This window comes from Podarcis erhardii (assembly GCF_964252035.2).
Source record: "Podarcis erhardii genome assembly, chromosome: 9".
Lineage (NCBI taxonomy): Eukaryota > Metazoa > Chordata > Lepidosauria > Squamata > Lacertidae > Podarcis > Podarcis erhardii.
In genome coordinates this window covers 28376525-28399687 of record NC_138512.1, presented here as the reverse complement: position 1 = coordinate 28399687, position 23163 = coordinate 28376525, and positions in this window count along the sequence as shown.

Here is a 23163-nt window from a genome sequence, read left to right as displayed (position 1 = left end):
GGGGTCGGCAACCTAAGGCCCATGAACCACAAGCGACCCATGGGGGTCATTTAACCAGCCCATGAGCCACCCCTGAACTGAGCCACCCACTTGTCAAGTCCCTGCACACTGCACTAAACCAGCACAGCGTGGTGCGGGGACTCGCTTCCGCAGCACCAGAAATCGCAATCCAGCCCACAGAGGGATCTCTGCTGCAGTGAACCGACCCAGGCGAAGTCGACCCTTCCCGACCCCTGCTCAGGAGCTTAGAGAGGTCTCGATACGCCTCAAGAAACTTTGTTAACAGCATGCTGTGACTAGGAAATATTACAAACATCTCCAAATCAACCTGACTCCCTTCATAATTCAGAGCCCTGGTAGATATGCTTTACCATGATAACCTCACAAGAGTTTGGTTAAAGAAGTCAGAATCGTGGGTAAAGGTTCTGCTTTCCCATTTCATTTTTTTTTTTTTAAGTGCCATATTCCCATTGCCTTGAGGCCTAGTTTCTTGATCTTAAAATGTGCTTCTGTCTTTGCAATGGTGTTATTTTCTATACTGCTACATAGGCTTTGTGCATTGTTCCGCTGCCACTCTTACAACTTCGTTGAAGAAATTGGAGTTCTTGTTGAAAGTACACAGTGTACTCTTACAACTTCAGTGTACTCTTACAACTTCAACAGAACCACTAGCAAAACAGTCAAAGGATGGCAATTATTAGTAACATAACTGCAGATAGCTTTTCATTTTGGGGGTTTTGTTTCCATTACATCTCAAATACTTTGGAAAGTGTTATTTCAGGACACATTTCTCTCAGAGACAGATGTGACAGAACAGTGACAGCCATCTGGGTGATGACTTTGGGATTATCTTTTTTGAGATATGGTTTTAAATATAGATGATAATCGATGTCACAGACCTTAGGCTGATGTATAGGAAAAGACAACAGATAATACCAAGTCAAGGAAAACTAGAAGTCTTCATTATCCATGCTGTTTTATATACTGTATTTCCTTTCGAGGAAACTCCCCCAACTCCCGTGACTGTGAACTGTAAAACAGATGGACAGAAACATTATGATATGAAGTTGCTTTCTCCAGCCCCGTTTATCTACATATATGGCGCAGATTGATAGCAGAAGGAAGAAGCTGCTAGAAATTGGTCTATTTTCATCTCTAGAACTACAGTTTAACCATATCCACAAATGAAACAGTCATATCTCTCTGTGTTGTTCTGAGACAAACCTGGAGTCACAACCAGAATCTACGTGGCTGGACTTGAATCTGACTTAGGAACTTTATGACTAACTAGGATGCCAGGATGTTTTATATCCTTTCATAGTAATATGATGCTGATTTGAAATGTTGGGTAGTTTTATGGGATTCTGGAATTCTTTGGTTGTCAACATTTGCCTGAAGAATCTGGAGTTTGCTCCAATACATGTTAGCGTCAACACATCAGTATTAGAGCCTTCCCACACTTTCCATTTATACTTGTTGTTTGATACAATGTTTTTAAGAGTGAATTTGTAGCTGATTGTCTGCACTTTCAGTCACATGTCATTGTCATTAGAGGATGAGTGTGTGGCTGTGGTCACACTCCTTACATACCCTCACATTCCTCCAGCCAGTAGGTTTTGGAGTTATAAGACTTTTTGTGGCTCTTAATGCCTAGTATTACAAAATTATAATTTTGTGGGAGTATGAGAGTTTAGAAGAGAAACTATATATCTGACTGAGAAATGGCAAACTTGGTTATTAGGATGAGAGTTTGTCTGCAGATAGAGACTGGGCAGTAATTTAACCCAATACCATCATCCCTTAATGGCACATCTCTCCTCTGAACTATGCTCTCAGACTGACAGCTCGCACCAGTCAGATGGAAGTGGCCCGAAACAGACCATCTCCCAAACCATGCCCACTAACACCAAGCCCCTCCACACAGCAACCAAGACAATGCTTGTATACATGCCACACAAATGAAAATATCAAAAATCCCTTCTGGATCTTTCATAAAAGTCAGCTTTTTTGAGGTAGGGGAAAAAAGTTTTTTGAGTACATTATTCTGAAATACTAGCTGAATACAGTGGTACCTAGGGTTACAGACGCTTCAGGTTACAGACGCTTCAGGTTACAGACTCCGCTAACCCAGAAATAGTACCTCGGGTTGACAACTTTGCTTCAGGGTGAGAACAGAAATCGTGCTCCGGTGTTGCGGCAGCAGTGGGAGGCCCCATTAGCTAAAGTGGTACCTCAGGTTAAGAACAATTTCAGGTTAAGAACGGATCTCCAGAACAAATTAAGTACTTAACCTGTGGTACCACTGTAATGATGCCACATGGCAGAATACCTCCCCAACCCCCAGCAATTGCACCACTATAAATGATAAGTGCAGAAAGGCCCCCCAAATATCAATAACAATTATTTGCACTTGAATTAGCTAGCTGATTACTGCTAGGAAGTGTAATTTTGGGTATGGCTGAAAGATATTTTGTGGAGGCTGCAAAATATATTTTTTGAAGTCCCCTTGCATTATTACAAGAAATTTCAACTTTAGTCAAGAACTTCATTGCCTCCTGCTCTGCCTGTCTCCCATAATGCTGAAGTAACGAGGGAATTAGAAATGCAGTGAATTACTTGCATTCATAAGGAACTAATTCAGTACTGCAGATTTGAGAATTCAGAATAGTGACACTTCTTACAATAACTGCTCTTGCATTCTGACTTTACCTCTATGAAGCCAGAATATTAATTCTTAATTGTCAAGTTCACAGACAAGTTCTCTGCGTCAAAAAATTCCAGTACCACTCCATCTGACTCAACAGGAAATAATGAACACTTTCTGTCTCTAATACCAAACACAGCCTGGTGAGTGACAAGCCAGTGCTAAAGTAATGTAGCCCCCCCCCCCCCGAGAAAACAGTGTGGGGCTGCATTTCAAATCTCATGCTCTTGTTACACTTCAGCCAATGGCTGATCTGAAGATGAGACAGCAGAAGTGCTAATATGGACATAGCATAACTTGAGTTCAAGAACTTTGACTCTACTATTCCTACTTCTGGTTTCTGTCCCTTTGCTCTACTGTTCTGTCGGTGTTGTGAGTTGCTGTTTCCCAGCTGCCATAAACTTGGGGCATTTCAGATAGAAACAATATGGGCTTCATATACTGGCATTTAGGGTGAAGTTACATGGTAATGCTTCATAGAGAAATATTAAGAATCTTCTCCATCATTTACTCATGAGGATTTTTATTTTTTTAAAAAAGAAATATGTACCCACTGCATGAGATCAATATCTGACTGTTCCATGAAAAAATGCAACATATTCTAGGATGTGATTAAAAATCTATTTCATCACCTGGAGATGGAATTCAGGGGATATCTTCACCACTAGAAAATCCACCAAAAAGTTGTCTTGTGGAAATACTTCCCTTTCCAAAGTGATATTGTATTTTTCTTAGTCTAAACACACCACACACACACACACACACACACACACACACTGCTGCAGCAGGCAATTTGGCCCATCTAGGCCAGCATCACAGTGGCCAATCAGATGCCAGTTGGGCAGGCTAACAGCAGGATCTAACTGCAACAGTGTAGAATTTCCTTTTTTGCATTACGAAAAACATCCATCCTTGGAGGTTACACAGATATGCAGTAGGCGTCCCTTAACCAGCTTAATGATGATTAGGTCAATGGAAGTAGTCACGTGTGCTGGACTAGTGCATTATCGACTGCAAATGTATTGACTTTAGTTCATTAACAAGTTAAACATTTGAATTAAAACAGAACATATTCCTCAGTAAGGCACAGGGGGGCAGTGTTTAATAAACTCAAACTTGACTGACTGTTCCCAATTGCGATGCTAGTTCTTGCGTTAAGAGAAAATCAGCGGTTGGCACAGAAGATCTATCAAAATGTGTCATTGCATATATCAGCTCGGTGGCATATGGAGTGAGTTAACAAGACAAAGGAAGGCTTAAAAGCTTGGTAGATTAACACTGCGGAAATCCTTTTCTAGATACCTAACCCAGTGGATGATGCCATAGTAACAGCTTGTTGCATGCCACCCCAATCTCTAAGTGCTGTGAAGTTCCAGGCATTCCAGGCACTTTCCCTGGGTTCGTGTTTCCTTTTGAAAATGAGGCAAAGCAGAGACTGTGGTGTCTTTATGATACATGGTTTGCTTACACATATATACAACCTGAGCCTACAAGGGAGGGTAGGACCCCCTGGATGGTTAAGCCCAGTCAAATCTGACTGTGGGGTGCAGCACTCACCTCCACTTTCAGGCCAAGGGAGCCGGCGTCTGTATGCAGACAGCTTTCCAGGTCATGTGGCCAGTGGCGGAGCAAGTCCATCAGGCACCTGGGGCGGCACACGTGCCCTGCTCCCAGGGGCAGGGCCAGCTACCCGCGGGGGAGGGGCAAACTGGAGCAGGATGCTCTGTGGGGCATCCAAGGAGTCTGCCTGTCTCCTCCCACTCAGCTGCCCTACAGCTGAGGGGGAGGTGGCGGGCGAACCATTTGGGCAGCACAGAACCTGCGTACGGAGCTGTAGGCACTCGTCTTCCAGGCAGAATGAAAGGTGCACCCACCAATCCCGATTCCTTCCTCTCCCCTTCCCAACCTCCTCCATTGTTTGCTCGCCTGCCTCCTTCCTGTCCTCTCCTCTGCCTGCCTGCCTCCTCCAGCTGGGAGCGCGGGGCAACAGCACACTGCCCGTGCATGGTCTGGCGGCGCGCCAAATGTCACCCCCCTCAGGGATGACACCTGGGGCAGACCACCCCTACCGCACCCCCCTTCTGTCAGCATTTCACTCCTCTGTTGCTGGATGTGTGAATGTTACATCACATGTCAGTGTTTACTTTCTAGGCTTGGAAAGGTGTGAGAACAGAAGCCAGTCTTATCTCTGTACTTTTGTACTTTTCTTTCCCTCTTTCTCTTGGAGAAGAAGTGAGAGGGTGCCATGATTGCTTTGTCCTGCATATGTGGCTTAAAAAATACTTAGAATGCACACACTCATGCTCCACAATCGTTTCTGCTATACACTGCTGATTGAGCGTGCACATGTCTTTTGATATGTGTCACTAGTGCACACTGGGACTAATTTGTGAATGTCCCTGGCTGCGCTTCATCAGGAAGATGCCACTGCATGTGGTCAGCATGACTAAACCACTTCTGGTGCAACAGGACACAGCTGCATTCTTGGATTCAATCAGAAATCAAATATTGTGCTCTGCCTCTCTGGTATTCCAGTCTGCAGCTTTACTTCTAGGTCACATTACCAACTTTCAACTATAAGATCTGGCTTTTGTCCTTCTCACTATCTGCGGGAGGGAGTTGAAGGAGGGGCCCCATCAGCCCCCCTCATTTGCTGTCTCACACAGAGCCACCTTTCCTTTCCTTACGTAATGATCCATTACCTTTCCTTTGTTTTCTATTAATGGCCCAGCACCATTCCTTTGTAACAACAACAACATTTGTATCCCATCCTTCATCTGTATATCTTAGCATGGTTCACAGCTTGAAAATAAAACCACAAAATACATAATGAAGAAAGAACAAGAAAACAAAACAATAACTCCTCCTCTCACCCTCTCCCCAAAACACATTTAAATTGGCCCATCACCCAGGCAATTTATCTAAACACAGGAAGCTAGGCCTGGCTTATATTTTAACACTGGGTTCAGAGGTTAGAATGGGTCTGGCACCTACAAACTCATAACAAGCTTAAAATTGTGCCACTCTTTTTCATTATATGCTAAAAAAGGTAACTACATAATTAGTGATTCTCATCCATGCTCATATTCCTATTAATAGGCATGGAAAAGTACTTCTAATAAGAAGGGAATGTGACTGGTCTCAAGACTAAAGTGATGAAAGGATAAGAGCTACTCTCCAAATATATTATCAGCATTACACTTTTGAGATCAAATGTCAAGGCGGATTAAACCACTACAGAGGTAGACCGAATATTCTCTGCTTTCTATTTTCCAAGTGAAAATATCATTGTTTGAGCCAGGGTTTCTCAAACTTGGTTCTCCAACTGTTTTTTTGGGAATACATTTTCCATCATCCCTAAACACCGGTCCTGCTAGCTAGGGATGGTGGCAGTTGTAGTCCAACAACAGCTGGAGACCCAAGTTTGGGAAACTCTGGTCTAAGCTTATCCAGTGCCAACTCCCATCCACCCCTTATTTTGAAAACCCCAGCTTCAGAGGAGGAGAGTCTGCTGGACCAGGTTAGTGGCCCACCTAGCCTCAGCATCCTGTTCTCATTATGGCCAACCAGATGCCTGTGAGAAGCTTGAAACACGTTATCATTAGAAAGCATTCCTGACCCCACTTCTCCTAGGACCTGGAGTGCATTGAGAGTAGTAGAACAGAAAGCTCAGAGATTTTAGGTCAGTTTGAATCACAACAAATTGCATGGTGTTTTGTATGGACAAAATTTTGAAAATAATGGATGGGGGGGGGGTTGTGTGCTTTCCTCCAGAATCAGGATTATAGACTTGCCATAAAAGAAAGGTTTGGTGAGAGGAACAGAAATGAAACCCTGTAAAGTTGACCTGAAAAGTGAAATAGCCCAGGTGGGGCTTGGTAGCTTGGGAAATAGGTATGTGATGCCTCAGCTGCAGTAGGCCTCAGGTGAGGGTCAGATGCCTCGTAAAGTATATAACAGAAAGACTGTCCTGGCCTGCGTCCTGGCCAGGCAACTTAGTAAGAACCCTTCTTGTTATCTGCTTCTTGGCTGCCCACCTGACAGGCAGCTTGATAGACGTCACATCCATAGTATGCTTGAAATAAGGGCCGACTGTTTTCAGGTAGTGAAAAGAGAACATCTAACTGGGATAACAGCCTTGTGGTTAACTGGTTGTAACTTGGTTTCACAAAGCACTGCCTAGCTTGAATGGTTAAGCCCAGTCAATGCCACAGAAATTGTTCCAGAATCATGGGAACCACCTGATTTATTGTAACAATGAGCTGAACATCAAAAGGTTTTCAGAGTTCTTTAAGATTTAATTTCGTCGGCAGTTTATGCTTCCCTCCATCAATCATGCTGAAAAGGTGTCTAGACAGGTTATCGGCAACTACGAGGGTGTGCCAGGCACATGCTGTGCCTAACAATTGTGTCAAATTCATGACACGGAAGGAGCCAACATCTTGGTGGCGCTCAGCGGAACTCCTCAAGATTATTACGAGGACGAGTTTTTCTTCATGATCAAATGTGCAAAAGAACCCAATGCGTACCAACAGGACCTCATGCTACGGTGTCTCACTTTGTTCAGTCGCTTGCTCCTTAGCACTAGTTGCCTAACACAAGGCATATTCGCTCAAAAGGCTCACACACTGAATTGATGTATGAGCCACGCCGCACCGATTGGCCCTGCCTCTGACGTCTCACGTGCTGATCTGCTCTGCCCATTGATGTCCACGTGTATAGGGTGAATATCTGCAGCAAGGAGGCCTTTGCGTGTTCAGCTGCATATGCAAAGTCACACATGTGATTTGGAACCTTTCTCTGACATATTCCTGCCTGGGCCTTAAGATATTCATCTGCCCAGTGGGTTAATATGGGTCACTACTGGGAAGACAGCCTTTTCAGTGGTGATGCTCCATCTATGGAATGCCTTCTCCAGATAGCCTCCTATGGCACCTGTCTTTTACTTGACAGGTTAAAATCCTTCTGTTCCCTCAGGTATTTTGATTGTATGCTCTGCCCCATATTGAAAACCTCCCCATCTCTAAACTTACTCCTGGGTAGGCAAATACAGGATTTCAGCCTAAGTGTAACCATTTATGGAAGACTCTTGTTACCCTAAATCAAGAGTTAACGTGCTTCATTACTACTACACTGTAAGGTTATTTATTTGTTTAGCTAGTGTTGCACCTGTTTTCTACAATTTACATGCAGAGCAGATGGGACAGTAGAAATCTAAAATTTTCCTTCCATCCCTACTGTGGGATTAAAAAAATATATTTTTTGATAGATAAATGTTCGACTTACATACTTAGCAAAGATTTTAGTGAATTTCTCATTATTCCTTTGGCAAAAGGATAGTCATGATGCAGCGAAAGGTAATGGGTAGGTAGCAGCTGCAGGAACGTTGCAAGATACAAATAACTCTCTATGCATAAGCAATGCCATGGAGATGGAAATGAAGGGAGCAGGAGAAGTACACATTTCTGTTTTGTTCTCCAAAAGCAAAAAATAAAATAAAATAAAAATCAAGCTTAACACAAGATGTTCTTCTGCCTGAGGCTGAGCCACTGCCTCCTCCCTCCTGCTCCTTTTCCTTTCTTTGTCCTGCTGCAACAGCATAGGCATACCGAGTCTTTGTAGGCCTCATACCCAGCAATGGTTTGCTCCAATGAAGGAACATACAAAACATAGGGTCCTTTGAGAGTAGGGCATTGTGAGCGAGGTTGCCCCCAAAGAGTGCTTGATTTACTGCTGGTTTGCCACAGTGGTAATAAATAAATAAATGCTATTTAAACTTTAATAGCAGTAACATAAAAGTGAAGGTAAAGGGACGCCTGACAATTATGTCCAGTCATGAACGACTCTGGGGTTGTGGCACTCATCTCGCTTTACAGGCTGAGGGAGCCGGCGTTTGTCCACTTCCACAGGCAATTTTTCCAGGACATGTGGCCAGCAGCGCATGGAACCAGAGCAGCGCATGGAAACTCCGTTTACCTTCCCGCTAGAGTGGTACCTATTTATCTACTTGCACTGTGTGCTTTCAAACTGCTAGGTTGGCTGGAGCTGGGACAGAACAATGGGAGCTCACCCATCATGGGGATTCGAACTACCGACCTTTCGATCTGCAAGCCCAAGCAGCACAATGGTTTAGCCCACAGCGCCACCAGCGTCCCATAGCAGTAACATACCTGAATGTAAAATGCAATGTTGTACTTCTGAAGTTAGCTTTTGAAATGCTTGCCATTTGTTGAGCTCCACTGCATCTTTTTCACTTTACACTTATGTGAGGAAAGCTTTTGTTAGATTTTAGGTCATGAAGCTTTCTAGAGGAGTTCCAGCATGTTTGAGCTGGAGCTGAAAAAGTGTGTGGGGGGGGGGGAGAAAACATTGGAGGCAAAAAGACCCCCCCCCTTGCATCTGGCTGCTTCTGGTTAAGAGTTCTTGCACACATTTGCATCCCTCCAGGGACAAGGAGTTCCTCAATCTGAGCCAGAAAAATGTATTATTTAACAATCTATTTCTATCTTTGGGAATTTGTAGGACAGCCTGTTGTACTCCTTTTCCTTTGTTTACTATAGGGAATCTCAAATTCTTTAGCGTGGAGTTATGAATGTGTTAGGACTACAATGAAATGCACCTGTAATGTTATATATGTCTCTGCTGCTGTACATAGATTAATCATATACAGTGGTACAGTCATACCTTGGGTTACGAACGCTGCGGGTTGTGTGTTTTTGGGTTGTGGACCGCACCGAACCTGGAAGTACCGGAATGGGTTACTTCCGGGTTTTGGCGCTCGTGCATGTGCAGAAACACGAAATGACGTCACATGCAAGCGCAGAAGCACCGAATTGCATCACACGCGTGAGCAGATGCGGCGCTTCAGGCTGCGAACACTGCTGGTTGTGAATGTGCCTCTCACACGGATCACATTCGCAACCGGAGGTATGACTGTACCTTGGTTCTCATATGCCTGGGTTCTCAAACGCTAAAAACCCGGCAGTGTATGCTCATTTGCCTTCAGTAGTAGTAAAGCTCTGCTGGATGAAATACAATTGCCTCTGGTCTATTTTGGGGGGAATGCTGCAACGTGTTTTAAGTTTTTACTCTGCTAACTATATATTGGAATCTACTCTGGATCAATGTTGAGTAGAATTTCATGACAGTCCTGATAGTATAAATGCAGAATCTTGCTTTACACTTGAAGCCGGGAAGGAGCTTCAGAGGAACGGTTCTCAGTTTGTAAGGCATCAAAACTGGATAAATTCATATTGATAAGAATGTTCTGCAAAACTGCTCTGGTATAAATCAGTGGTTCTGAAAGGGTGTGGTATGCCACACTGGTGTCGTTGGCAGGTTAGGATGGTAAATGTGGTGGGAAGATTCAAGGACAATCAGCATTATATTTTGGGAATGATTTATCTTCTTATGTAGCTGCATTGTTTTATACTTTCTGGATTTCTCACAATCATATTATAAAGTACTTGTTCTATGTTATAAAGTTCTGTTATAAATCAAGCACTGCTAGAAGTTGTTTCTTTTTGTTTTCCAAAGTATTTCTTTATCAATTAAAAAAAAAAAAAATGGTGTGGCGTGAGCAAATTTTTATTCAGGCCCAAAGAAAAAAGTTTGAGAACCACTGGAATGGAATTTATTATCTATTTATTTCTGCTTTGCAAACAAGACTGACTCTCAAAGTGGTTTACAATCAAATCAACATATATCAATAGCACATTTAATACAATTAAAATTCAATTACGTAAGGCATCTAATTCAGATAAATCTCCATTCTTCAGTACTAAATTCAAATGTGAACCTTTCTCTCACAGAGATTTATTGTTATTTTTGCAAAAGACAGACTTCAGTAGACCATTCTAAACCCTAAAAAACTTTTAAAGGTTATTGTTTTAAGCAATATTTATCCCAAAGGATATAATTGACCTTGTAAGTTAGCTCCCGGCACTTTATTCATTGTTTAATGTTAAATGACATCTTCAAATGTAATACACTCGCTGTTTCTGCAAAAATCTAGCTATAGTAAATTTCTTCCCAATGGCAAAAATTAGTCAAAACTCAAAAAACATTTCTTTAATTTTTAAGGTCCAGTTTTTTAAAAAATATAGAGCTGTTCAATAATAGACAGTTGACAAAGACACAAACATCTTCATTTTAATTTTCAGTCTGATATTTTACAGTTACAGCTAGAGCTGACATTTTCGTACTGTATGGATTTTCTCCATCATATCCCCATCACTCATAATGACTTTGAAATTGTTTAAATTACATTAAAGTCTGATTCATTCTCCTTTTCCCTACTCAGGCCTTCATCTCTCAGGCTTATAACAGAGTTGCACTGGAAGGTAATGAAATATCCTTCTGTGACTTTTATTTTTCATTTTTAGCAGAAGCTAGATACAAAATAAGCAGAATGACCTGAAAACTGAGCATTTGTTCTCAAGATCTGTATGAGTTCAGCCCCTTGCAGAGCTGCACACGACTACCGTCTTAAGGGCTCAATGTGGCCACATCTGCAGATAAACCCTTGTTTTTTCTAGACCTAGCCTAGCTACAAATGCTTCCAGATCAGACCTTGGTCTTTGCATGGGAAGCTGTATAATGTAAGTCGTACCTACGTGGTACATCACTCTCTTGCAACTATCTCTACCTGATGTGTTCCCTGAATTCCACTCCATGTGAATAGATACTTTGCCAGTAAATATATGTCTTGGTTTTTCAAGTTTCTGTCTGCATAGCTCCTTGCAGACCGGGCTCATGGCTCCCGAATTTCCTTGTCAGTTCCAGTCCACAGTGTTGCAGATACTCAAGTTTGGTTTAGAAAGGCCCACTACTAATCTAGTTGGTGAATCTCACTCATCACTAGGGAGAAAAACTTGGACGACAATATATGCACTAGGTAGATGGACAATATATGCACTTTGAGGTAATGTTTTGCAATGAAGTCAGGTCCAGATATATTGGTGTCTACCCATCTTTCATCGAGATTTCCACCTGTGAAATCAAGAGGAGAATTAAGATGCTGGACAAGTTTGAACTCTCTAGTTTCAGCTCAGGGGTTTGCAGCAGGCCATGGAGGCAATTCAGCAGGCAATTCACTGTTCTCTACAACTAAGAGAAACATGAGAAACCTATTGTCTTGTTAGGGCAGATCATTGTCAATGTATTCCACTGTTATACGGCATGGCCTTTAGATGCCTGTTTCCCATGCCCTGTTTGTGAGTCTCCCAGAATCATCGGGTTGCCCAGGTTGGAAGCAGAATCTGAGCTAGATGGGCCCTTGGCCCAAACCACCAGAGCTCTACTTGTGTTCAATTTTCAATTAAGAGACAAAGGAGCAAAGTGTCACTTAAACAGAGATTTGTTTATTTTCATTGATTTGTTGCTTGCTACAAAACATTCTCTCAAACTGACAAAAAAGAGAAAGCATGCAATACCGAATTTGAAATAAATCAGAAGATAAAAGAACACAACTAACTAAAAGTGCTTGTTCTGCAGTAACTTAACAGGGACACATCCTATTCCACTCGACTAAAAGATAAACAACAACTGAAAGCAAAATGTGTGGGTGAGCAGGAATTTCTTTGCCCGGTATCCAAAGGCTGATAATGGTGGTGCTGGGTGCACCTCTCTAATGAGAGCATTCTGCATTTTGGAGCCACCACTGAGAAGGCCCTATCTCATGTAGCCACCCTCTGCACCTCCCTCAGAGGGGCAAAAGAAGTAGTTCCTCAGATGCCAAATGCAGGCTCTGGGTAGGTTCACACAGGTGGAGGTGCTCCCCCAGTATTTGGATCCAGAGCCACATAAGGATTTGTAACTCAAAACCAGTACTGTGAATTGAGCCCTGACACTAATTGGCAGCCAATGTAGTCAGGCCGGGAGTGACAATGGATCAAACCTCCTAGATCTTGTCAACAACCTGGCAAAATAATTCTGTACTAGCTGAACTGTCTTCAAAAGCGGACTCTCAAATACCACATTGCAGTAATCTAACCTAGAAGTTAGCAAATAATAATAATAATAATAATAATAATAATAATAATAATAATAATAATAATAATTTATTATTTATAACCCGTCCATCTGGCTGGGTTTCCCCAGCCACTCTGGGTGGCTTCCAACAAAATATTAAAAATGCAATAAAACATCAGACATTAAAAACTTCCCTAAACATGGCTGCCTTCAGATGTCTTCTAAAAGTCAGATAGTTGTTCATTTCCTTGACATGGGAGGGCATTCCATGGGGTAGGCACCACTACCAAGAAGGCCCTCTGTAGAGAAGCTTGGTTCTCTGTCCAATCAAGTTGAACTGGGCCACCAGCCAAAGCTGATGGAAGGTACTCATTGCCAGCAGTGCTATTTTTTTCTAGAAAAGGAGGTGCCAGATTGTACCATGAACTTCTCCCTTGTTCTCTTAGAATAGTAGTGGCGCCCACCTGAGAGGTGGTGGAGCTGAGCTCCTGTGAACTCTGGCTGAAAAAAAAGCCCTGAGTGCCAGTAAGGCCACCTCCACTGACAATGGTGGATCCAGAAGTATCCCAAACTGTGCACCTGCTCCTTTAATTAAACAGCAGCATCTAATTAGCATATATTAATCATGCAAGCCGATGCAAGCAGGCTCATGCCACAGTATATCAGTTTGTTGTTCAATGCCATTACTTTCTTTCTGCTGAAGACCAATATCGTTCCTTTCTGAGAATTATCCTTCAGAAAGATCTCTGACAGCAGAGACTGAAAATATTCAACTGTCATGGTTGGGCATAATGCGTGCAGCAAGCAAACCTGACCCAAGCCCGCCAAAGCAAATAATTCTCATGGACCTTCAACACCACTTACAGCAATCAATATGTTTGTACAAGCAGCCTGACAAGATTGCTGAGCAGTTTTCCAATCTATAACGGACAAAGCCAGGTACTTGACAGAATAGTCGGCCTTGCCCGCACCAGGATTTTCAGATATTTCATTGTCCATCTTCCACGGAGAAGAATGCAATGCACTGCTCTCATTTTGAAACTGTAGTCAATTGGACAAAATTATGCATGCTGAACACATCTCTCCAGAGATACAAAGAAATGTGGCTGCTCTTGCTTGATCTTAAGTAGGTGGGAATAATCCCAGTGGCATTTTTATATTAGGAAACCACATTATTTCAACATGCCTTTGATTACAGTGCAGAAGCTAACGATCTGTATAATTCTTCCACTGAAATGGGTAGGAGTTAAAAGTACTTAACAGTGTTCAGTGCCGGCATTATTCAAATGAAGCTGCCTTACACCGAGACAGTGCTGAGCCACGTTTAAGGGACACTTAACACACATCTGAATAACATGCCTTCATGAAAAGAATCTTGGAATTACGTTTGTTAAGGGTGCTGGGTATTGCGACTCTATGAGTCACAAACTACAGCTCCGAGGATTCCTTGGGATAAACCATGTGCTTTTAATGTGTAAAATGTGCTTTAAAGTGTGTAGTGCAGATGTGACCTTGGTCTGCTTAGGCAAGTATTCATACTCTGACTGATGGACGCTCTCCAAGGACTTGCATCAGAGGTGGGGAACTGGATCCGCCCAGTGATCAGCAGATGGCCAGGCCTGGAAAGTGGTTGGCAAGCCACGCACAGGGCCGGACAAATTCTGGAGGCTTTGCAAATCCCTTTTTAACCCAGCCACAACTTTTCCTGCCCCACACATGATGTGAAATGGGTTGTTGGATGGAGGGCAAGTGGGTGTGGCTTGGTCAAAATGGCCTCACAGTCCAAATTGGGAGGGGAGCTGATGGGCTGAATTAAGTCTGAGGGCTGGAGGTTCCACACCATTGCCTTACGTGATGCTCACACCCAGCCTAAGAGCCTAACCTGGCAATTACATTCTGAATGCACTATATCTGCTCTATCCACTGAGCCACAGGCAAGAGAGAGGCACCTCAGGCCCAGGGGCTGAATACAGCCCTTCAGGACTTGCTCAGGCTATTACAATTCTCCACAGGACACAACCCTTCTCTGGCCTTGCTGTGCATCCCAGGCATTTATGTTTGGCTAGAAGTATTCTTAAACTCTGGATGGTAGATGGAGAGGGGTGTGTGTCAGTTTGCATTTCTCAGTACAGAAAGTATTGATCTGATGTGTAGAGATCTTGCCTATTCTGAATAATTTAAGAGGGTTCTGGAAGCTTCTCTGTGTGAGAGAAACAAGCAAAAGCTTAATGATGTTTGGGTTATATCTTCAGAGAAGCTGAGTATAGCTGATTTAAACAGGTTCTCTTATCTCTCTTCTGTCAAGGTCATGCTGACTATAAAAGGAAGACCAGAAGGAGCCTGGGTTTCACTTTCTCTTTCTATCTCTTTTCCTTCAGGTGTGGTGTTCTGTACATAAGTATGGTTAGTGTTAAGGTTTAGATTTATTACAAGTTATTGTAAGTTTAAGGTAAGTCTGGTGCAACTGGATTTCTTATGATCAGTGCCAATCCTGAACGTATTAGATTTGTGACCGTTATGCTCATTTGTCTTCAATAGCAGAAAAGCTCAGCTGGATAAAATACGGTTGCCTCTGGTCTATTTTCTGGGAATCCTGCAACATGTTTTAAGTTTTTACTCTGCTAACTATACATTGGAATCTACTCTGGATCAATGTTGAGTAGAATTTCAATGATAGGGTGTGCATGTAGAAACTGGCCTACTGCACAAGGGCAAGATGTACATTTGTTGTTCCACCAATGTGTGGCTTTGGCCCCAGATGGCTCCTGGAAGGTTGTTCAGATTAAGACATAGCTGTCAACTTTTTCCTTTTCTTGCGAGGAATCCTATTCGGAATAAGGGAATTTCCCTTTAAAAAAGGGAAACGTTGACAGCTATGGATTAAGATGTAGCCCTCAAGCTGGTAAATGGTTCTGCACCCCTGTCCTAAGAAATGGGGGTTGACTACCACTGATGAAGCAATGTGCTTTCTTCACTATTTGGTCAAGTGGGGGTCACCTCTGCCACTAAAAATGAATGAGGCTGTGGGTGGCAGGGTAGATAACTGGCAGAAGGAGGACAAAGTGTGTGGGTCCAGTGTTTCGTGCCGGTCTTTGTTCTGCAGAGAAATCAAGTGTTGTACATGTTTTTTTCTGATTTAGTCCTTGGTGGAGGGAAAATTATATGCATGCTTACACGTCTGCAGCTGAAAACACAGCGAGTGCAGAAGGATGGCCTAAAAATTGGCAATGTTTATCAAAACGCAGTAAAAAAAATAATACTGTACACAGTGCAGATTGCATGTAACTATGGCAACCATTTCTGTTATTATGCTAAATGCATTCTGTAGGTTGTGCCTGGCAGCAAGTAAGAGCCAATATGTGCTTTGAGGATTAATGTCTTGTATTTCCTGAGGGAGAATAGCCGGTAAAGCCTTGTGGCCTTCTCAAAGCAATGAAGGAAATACCCTATTAATATGTAAAGAACTTCGAATGCTTCCAGTTGTTAGTTACTGTTTATCTTTCCTAGAAGCCTGTAGCCAAATTTTGGCTGGTAAAGTCTAGCACACACAACGCTTCCCAACCCCTTAGCTACCTCACCGATGGAATGAGGTAATCTCTCACCCCCCCCTACCTTCCCATTCCCTCAATTCTAACTAGGCCATTGGCAGACCAACTCTGCATAACAAAGATGTCTGCAAATGTGACACTAAGGCTGGAAACATTAATACTGTGGTGTGGGAATCCCTTGCAGACAATTGGAGTGTCTGGAGGCAGACAGTCAGGTTATGTGGCTATAGGAGAAATGACCGCTGGGAGGAGAGCAGTGAGAAGAAACACCCTGATGCACCTGTAGCAGCAAAACTGGATGCCTTCACCTGCCTCACTTGCAATAAAACATATCTCTATGGCATCTGAGGGCAATGAAACAATCGTTGAGACGGCTAGAGCGCCGGTGGCGGATAACTCATTCCGAATCTGACCGGACACAGGTTAGAGCTCAACGTCGAGCCTACCAAGTGGCGATAGCAAGAGCGAAGAAGAATTTCTTCACCGCCTCTATTGCATTTGCAGAAAACAGCAGCAGGAGACTTTTTTCAGGTGGTTCACAATTTAGTGGAACCACCTGCAACATCGGGGCCCAGTACGGGCCACATGTTCTCCTGCAATGATTTTGCAAAGTTTTTTTTGCAGCTAAAATCGCTCAGATTCGAGAAGAAGTAGACTCCACCGTGGGAGCAGGGCCGGGGCGGGAGAGTGCTAGAGTTCTGTCTAGTCAAGTTGAGTGGGATCAATTCCAATCTGTTACCTCCGAGGATGTGGACAGGCTGCTTGGACGAGTGAAGCCAACCACCTGTCTCCTGGATCCTTGCCCATCCTGGCTTATAAAAGCTAGCTGGGAAGGACTGGGCGATGGGCTTCGTGGGGTGGTGAATGCTTCCCTCCGTGAGGGAGCCTTCCCAGACCTGCTGAAAGAGGCGGTTATTAAACCGCTTCTTAAAAAACCATCTTTAGATGCGGCCACGATGGCCAACTATCGCCCAGTTTCAAATCTTCCATTTTTGGGCAAGGTGATTGAGCGAGTGGTGGCCGAACAACTCCAGGCACGCCTGGAAGAAGCGGACCATTTGGATCCCTTCCAGTTGGGATTCAGGCCTCATCATGGGACTGAAACTGCCTTGGTCGCACTGGTTGATTATCTTCGGCGGGCTAGGGACAAAGGTGAGAGCTGTTTCCTAGTTCTGCTGGATCTCTCAGCGGCGTTTGATACCATCGACCATAACATCCTTCTGGACCGTCTTGAGGGGCTGGGAGCTAGGGGCACTGTCATACAGTGGTTCTGCTCCTTCCTCCTGGGCCATGTTCAGAAAGTGGTGGGGGGGATGAGTGTTCAGACCCCTGGGCTCTCACTTGTGGGGTGCCTCAGGGTTCTGTCCTCTCCCCCATGCTTTTCAACATTTACATGCAGCCGCTGGGAGAGATCATCAGGAGATTTGGGCTGGGTGTTCATCAGTATGTGGATGATACCCAGCTCTACCTCTCTTTTAAATCAGAACCAGTGAAGGCGGTGAAGGTCATGTGTGAGTGTCTGGAGGCGGTTGGAGGATGGATGGCAGCTAACAGATTGAGGTTGAATCCTGACAAGACAGAAGTACTGTTTTGGGGGGACAGGAGGCAGGCAGGTGTGGAGGATTCCCTGGTCCTGAGTGGGGTAACTGTGCCCCTGAAGGACCAGGTGCGCAGCCTGGGAGTCATTTTGGACTCACAGCTGTCCATGGAGGCACAGGTCAAATCTGTGTCCAGGGCAGCTGTTTACCAGCTCCATCTGGTACGTAGGCTGAGACCCTATCTGCCTGCGGACTGTCTCGCCAGAGTGGTGCATGCTCTGGTTATCTCCCGCTTGGACTACTGCAATGCACTCTACGTGGGGCTACCTTTGAAGGTGACTCAGAAACTACAACTAATCCAGAATGCGGCAGCTAGACTGGTGACTGGGGGCGGCCGCCGAGACCATATAACACCGGTCTTGAAAGACCTACATTGGCTCCCAGTACGTTTCCAAGCACAATTCAAAGTGTTGGTGCTGACCTTTAAAGCCCTAAACGGCCTCGGTCCAGTATATCTGAAGGAGCGTCTCCTCCCCCATCGTTCTGCCCGGACACTGAGGTCCAGCTCCGAGGGCCTTCTGGCGGTTCCCTCACTGCGAGAGGCCAAGTTACAGGGAACCAGGCAGAGGGCCTTCTCGGTAGTGGCGCCCGCCCTGTGGAACGCCCTTCCAGCAGATGTCAAAGCGATAAACAACTACCTGACATTCAGAAGACATCTTAAGGCAGCCCTGTTCAGGGAAGTTTTTAACGTGTGATATTTTATTGTATTTTTGCTTTCTATGGAAGCCGCCCAGAGTGGCTGGAGAGGCCCAGCCAGATGGGCGGGTTATAAATAATAAATTATTATTATTATTATTATTATTATTATTATTATTATTATTATTATTATTATTATCAGTCTCTACAGCCACAGCAGGCGCTGTAGCTCTCCAATGGTTTGGCCTTACCCTTGAAGAAGAGAAGAAGAGTTTGGATTTGATATCCTGCTTTATCACTACCCGAAGGAGTCTCAAAGCAGCTAACATTCTCCTTTCCCTTCCTCCCCCAAAACAAACACTCTGTGAGGTGAGTGGGGCTGAGAGACTTCAAAGAAGCGTGACTAGCCCAAGGTCACCCAGCAGCTGCATGTGGAGGAGCGGAGACGCGAACCCGGTTCCCCAGATTATGAATCTACCGCTCTTAACCACTACACCACACTGGCTCTCAGTGAAGGCACACACTTCCATTGTCTCCCAAGACCGTTGGATGCTAACATTATTACAGTTATACCCGACCTTTCCTCTGAGTTCAAGCATATACTTTGAAAGTCATCTAATCTTCCTTGCTGTATTATACTGTATTGTTTTAATTAGTGTTTTTATAGTTGTTCTGATTTTGAGTGGAGTGCCCTACCTGGGTGGATGGAGCAGCCAAGTAATTTCGTTGTCCCCGAGAGGGGGCAATGACAATAAAGATATTATTATTATTATTATTATTATTATTATTATTACCTTGGAAGTCAAATGGAACCAGTTCTGGAAGTCCTTTCGACTTCCAAAACATTTGAAAACCAATTTGTCACTTCTGATTGGCTGCAGGAAGCTCCAAAAGAACGTTTGCAAACTGGAACACTCACTCCTGGGTTTGCAGCGTTCGGGAGCCAAGGTATGACTGTATGGTTCTCACCCTCTCTATTATATCGTCACAACAACCCTGTGACGTCGGTTAGGCTGAGAAAATGACTGGCCCAAGTCTCCCAGGTCCCAATCCAACACTCGTAACTGCCACGCAAGCTCTCCTACACTGACCTTTTCCTCACAATTGCCATTTCTCTTTCTCGTGTCAACCCCCACCTGTCACTTCTCTAGCTCTCGGGACAGTTATTGCACAGTAGCGGCTGGCGGGAGACTGTGGATGGGGCTGTCTTGCTCTCCTGGCTTCCTAATGCCCCGCATGTCCGATGGTTCCTGGGAGGGGATGGAGTGAGGCCACAGGGTGAGGGGCGAAGCCAATCTGACACACCCAATGCTGCGCCCAGGCTGATCTCCCTGCTGTTTTGCTCCTCCTCTTGTTGGTACCTGGTAGTGACCCGCAGTGTCGGAAAACCAGAAGAGCAATGCTGCCCTATCCACACTGCATCGCCGGCTGCTACTGCTCGCCTGCTATTTATGGCAAGGCTTCATTTCCACAAGTGAAATGAGTGAAATATAATATTTGCATTTCCTTTGCAATTCTAATGAAGCACTCTGCTTCTCAGTATTCATACAGTGGTACCTCAAATTACAAACGCCTCACATTACAAATGCTTCAGGTTACAAACTGCTAACCTGGAAGAGTTACCTCAAGTTGAGAATTTTGCCCCAGGATGAGAATGGAAATTGTGTGCCGGCAGCGCACAGGCAGCAAGAGGCCCCATTAGCGAAAGCACGCCTCAGGTCAAGAACAGTTTCAGGTTAAGGACAGACCTCCGGAACAAATTAAGTTCGTAACTAGAGGTACCACTGTATATTCCCCCCCCCACGTTGTGTCACTTTATGGTGCCTATGGGGTTGAGTTCTCCATATCCAAACTGTTCAGGTATTCTGGTAATGCTTTCATCTCCTGAGGAGGCACGCCCATTTCTTGTTCACTTTTATGACACCCTTTCCTTCAGCTACGAATTTTTCTTTTCTCGTGAATGTATTTTGTCATTCATTAATCTATTGCTGAAATATAATCAAGAAGGGGTACCTCGGAGGGAAAGAAAGCAAGAAAAGGAAAGTACAGAGGCATTATTCATTGTCAGCCTAATGTTGTCAGGGACACAGTGCCCCGACGCTTTTGCGTTTGGCCTGGAATGTGTCCAAACGGAAAGCATCACACATTTTTAAGTGGGAAAACAGAAGCTATCAGTCGCTCACACATCACTAATGACCTGTGTGAAAAGAAGGCATCCCTCCAATCATTGAAGCTGACCTGTACGTCTTCTTATATCAAAACAGGAGTAGATTGGGTCCCTGTAAAATGTTTTTTCTCTCTGTTGTAAGCGTTTTCAAAAATATTACATTTAAATGGGAAAACTGGGGGCTGCTGCACCTAGTCACTCTGCTTGCCAACCCCACCTGCCTGCCAACCCCTTTACCAACTGCTTTTCCCTCCCACTTGACCCCTCCCTTTGCTCCTACCCCACCCCTCCTTCACAGCTCACCCCATGCCCCGCACCTCACAGCCTTTAAAGCAATGGTGCTTTAAAGTGCTTCGCAGAGCAGCTTGCTAAACCACTGTGTGAAGCACCTCTCTCTCCTATTAAACCCTGCTGCAGCCACATTTACTGAGAGGTGCTTCACAGAGTAGCTTGTCAATTTATCATCTCAGTAGCAGCCTGAGCAGGCTCATAGGTCCAGTATTCCCAATATGGGAAGGATTTCTATTCAAATTATAGTAATTGCTGCTTATAAACTTGGTTCAAGAAATCAAATTAGCACATGCAATGTTATGCCTTTAAAAAATGTGTTGGGGAGGGGGGTTATTGGGTTGTTTTTATTATGTATTTTATGTTTTCGTGGTTTTCTTTTGTGAACCACCCTGAGACCTGCGAGTAAAGGGCGATATACAAATCAACTTTCCAAGGCAGAGAGAGACCTTTTGCCATCTTGTAACCTGATCTCCTTTGACTGGAAATGCATGCAAGTCAAAATGGAACTTTGTACCCACAAACCACACACCCTTCTACTAAATGGTGGGCTCTCCCCATAGTCCTGATGGGACAGATCAGTAGAGGCAGGAAGAATTTGCTCATGATTTGTGAGCTGCCGCTCTGCTTATTCCAACCCTGGAAACTGAATTGGAAAGAAAACAAAGAAAACACATGCTACAAACAGGTGCAGCTGATTTTTCTGGGAAGTATTTTCTGCAATCAGTGATGTCTATGTAAATTGCCAGCACTTACTAAAGAAAGGGTTGTATGAAAACAGCGACTTTTAGAATGACTGTATAAAAGATGGAAATTGAGAATGATGAGTTGGGGAGAGGGATGTCTTTTTCCGTGATAATGTTGCTGGCTTTTATGTGACTTGATGTCACCTTTAAGTGTTGTGTATGTCAATACTAAATGTCCCTAATATCAATTGAAAGGAAAATAATGCTGCAATAAATTGCTTCGAAATCTAGCATCCCAAGAGCTAAGTACTCATTTTCACTGTGTGCTACAATAAATCCGTCTAACACCTTCTTTCTGAAGTGTTCCAGCACAAACGGTTGTTTTCAAGCAGGTCCCACACATAATACCATATCCCAGGTGACTTGAAGTGGTGACAATCAGAAAGCTATGCTGATTCTGCAGTCCCTCTCACTTCACTCTATTTAATCTCTGCACTAGGAAGATGACACACAGTATTCCCCGCTGAGTACACTTTGCTGTTTTCATTTCTCCCCCATGTCGAGAGTGAAATTGTGGTGCTAAAAGACAACAAAAAGACAACTTCAGCTATATGGGAGCCGATAAAGAGGCAATCTCACTCCAGACCCCATCATCCTGTTGCCTAAACAGCCACAGCCACATTCAAGAGAGAGATTTCAGCAGACTTAGGCTGCATTAACATGGCAGTTTATTCCACTGCCCTAATGGTTAATTTCCACATTATATTTGAGCTTTAGCATCGTGTTAAAGCCAGTTCCAGAAAGCTAATGGAATACAGTGGAACCTTGCTTCCTGAACGCCTCCGTTGTCGTACGTTTTGGTTCTCGAACGCCAAAGACCTGGAAGCAAATGCTTCCATTTCTGAATATTTTCCAGACACTCTTGCAACCAATGGGAAGCCGCGCTTCAGTTTTTGAACATTTCAGAAATTGAACAGGTTTCCAGAATGGATTTTGTTTGAGAACCGAGGTACCACTGTATGGTGGATGTTTAGCCCTTGTTTCCATTTTGTTTGATTCCAGAAAAATATCTATTTGCAGCCCTCTTAAGCCAGAAAATGGTGTAATGAAGATCAGCATACAGTTCTTTCCTGCTGTTGTCATGTGGGAATCATGGGGGAACAGGAGCACACATGTGCAGGAAGAGAGGGAGTAGCAATATTGTTGACCCCCAAGCCAAGGAGATAAGTAACTATATAACCTTTAGAAGACATTTGAAGGCAGCCTGTATAGGGAAGTTCTCTAATGCTTAATGTTTTATTATTATTTTATATATGTTGAAAGCTGTTCAGATAATATAATAATAATAATAATAATAATAATAATAATAATAATAATAATAGAATAGGATGTCCCATGTTGGGGGTATGTAACTGCTGCATTGAGGTGCGGGTGGGGATTTTAGACTTAGATAACAGTGTAGCACCCTGCTTGTGGTTAACGCTTAGCTGGAATGAAATATTCAACGCAGCAATAGAGAAATTAAAATAGTAATTTATTTGTCAGACAAATAAATAAGAGGCTC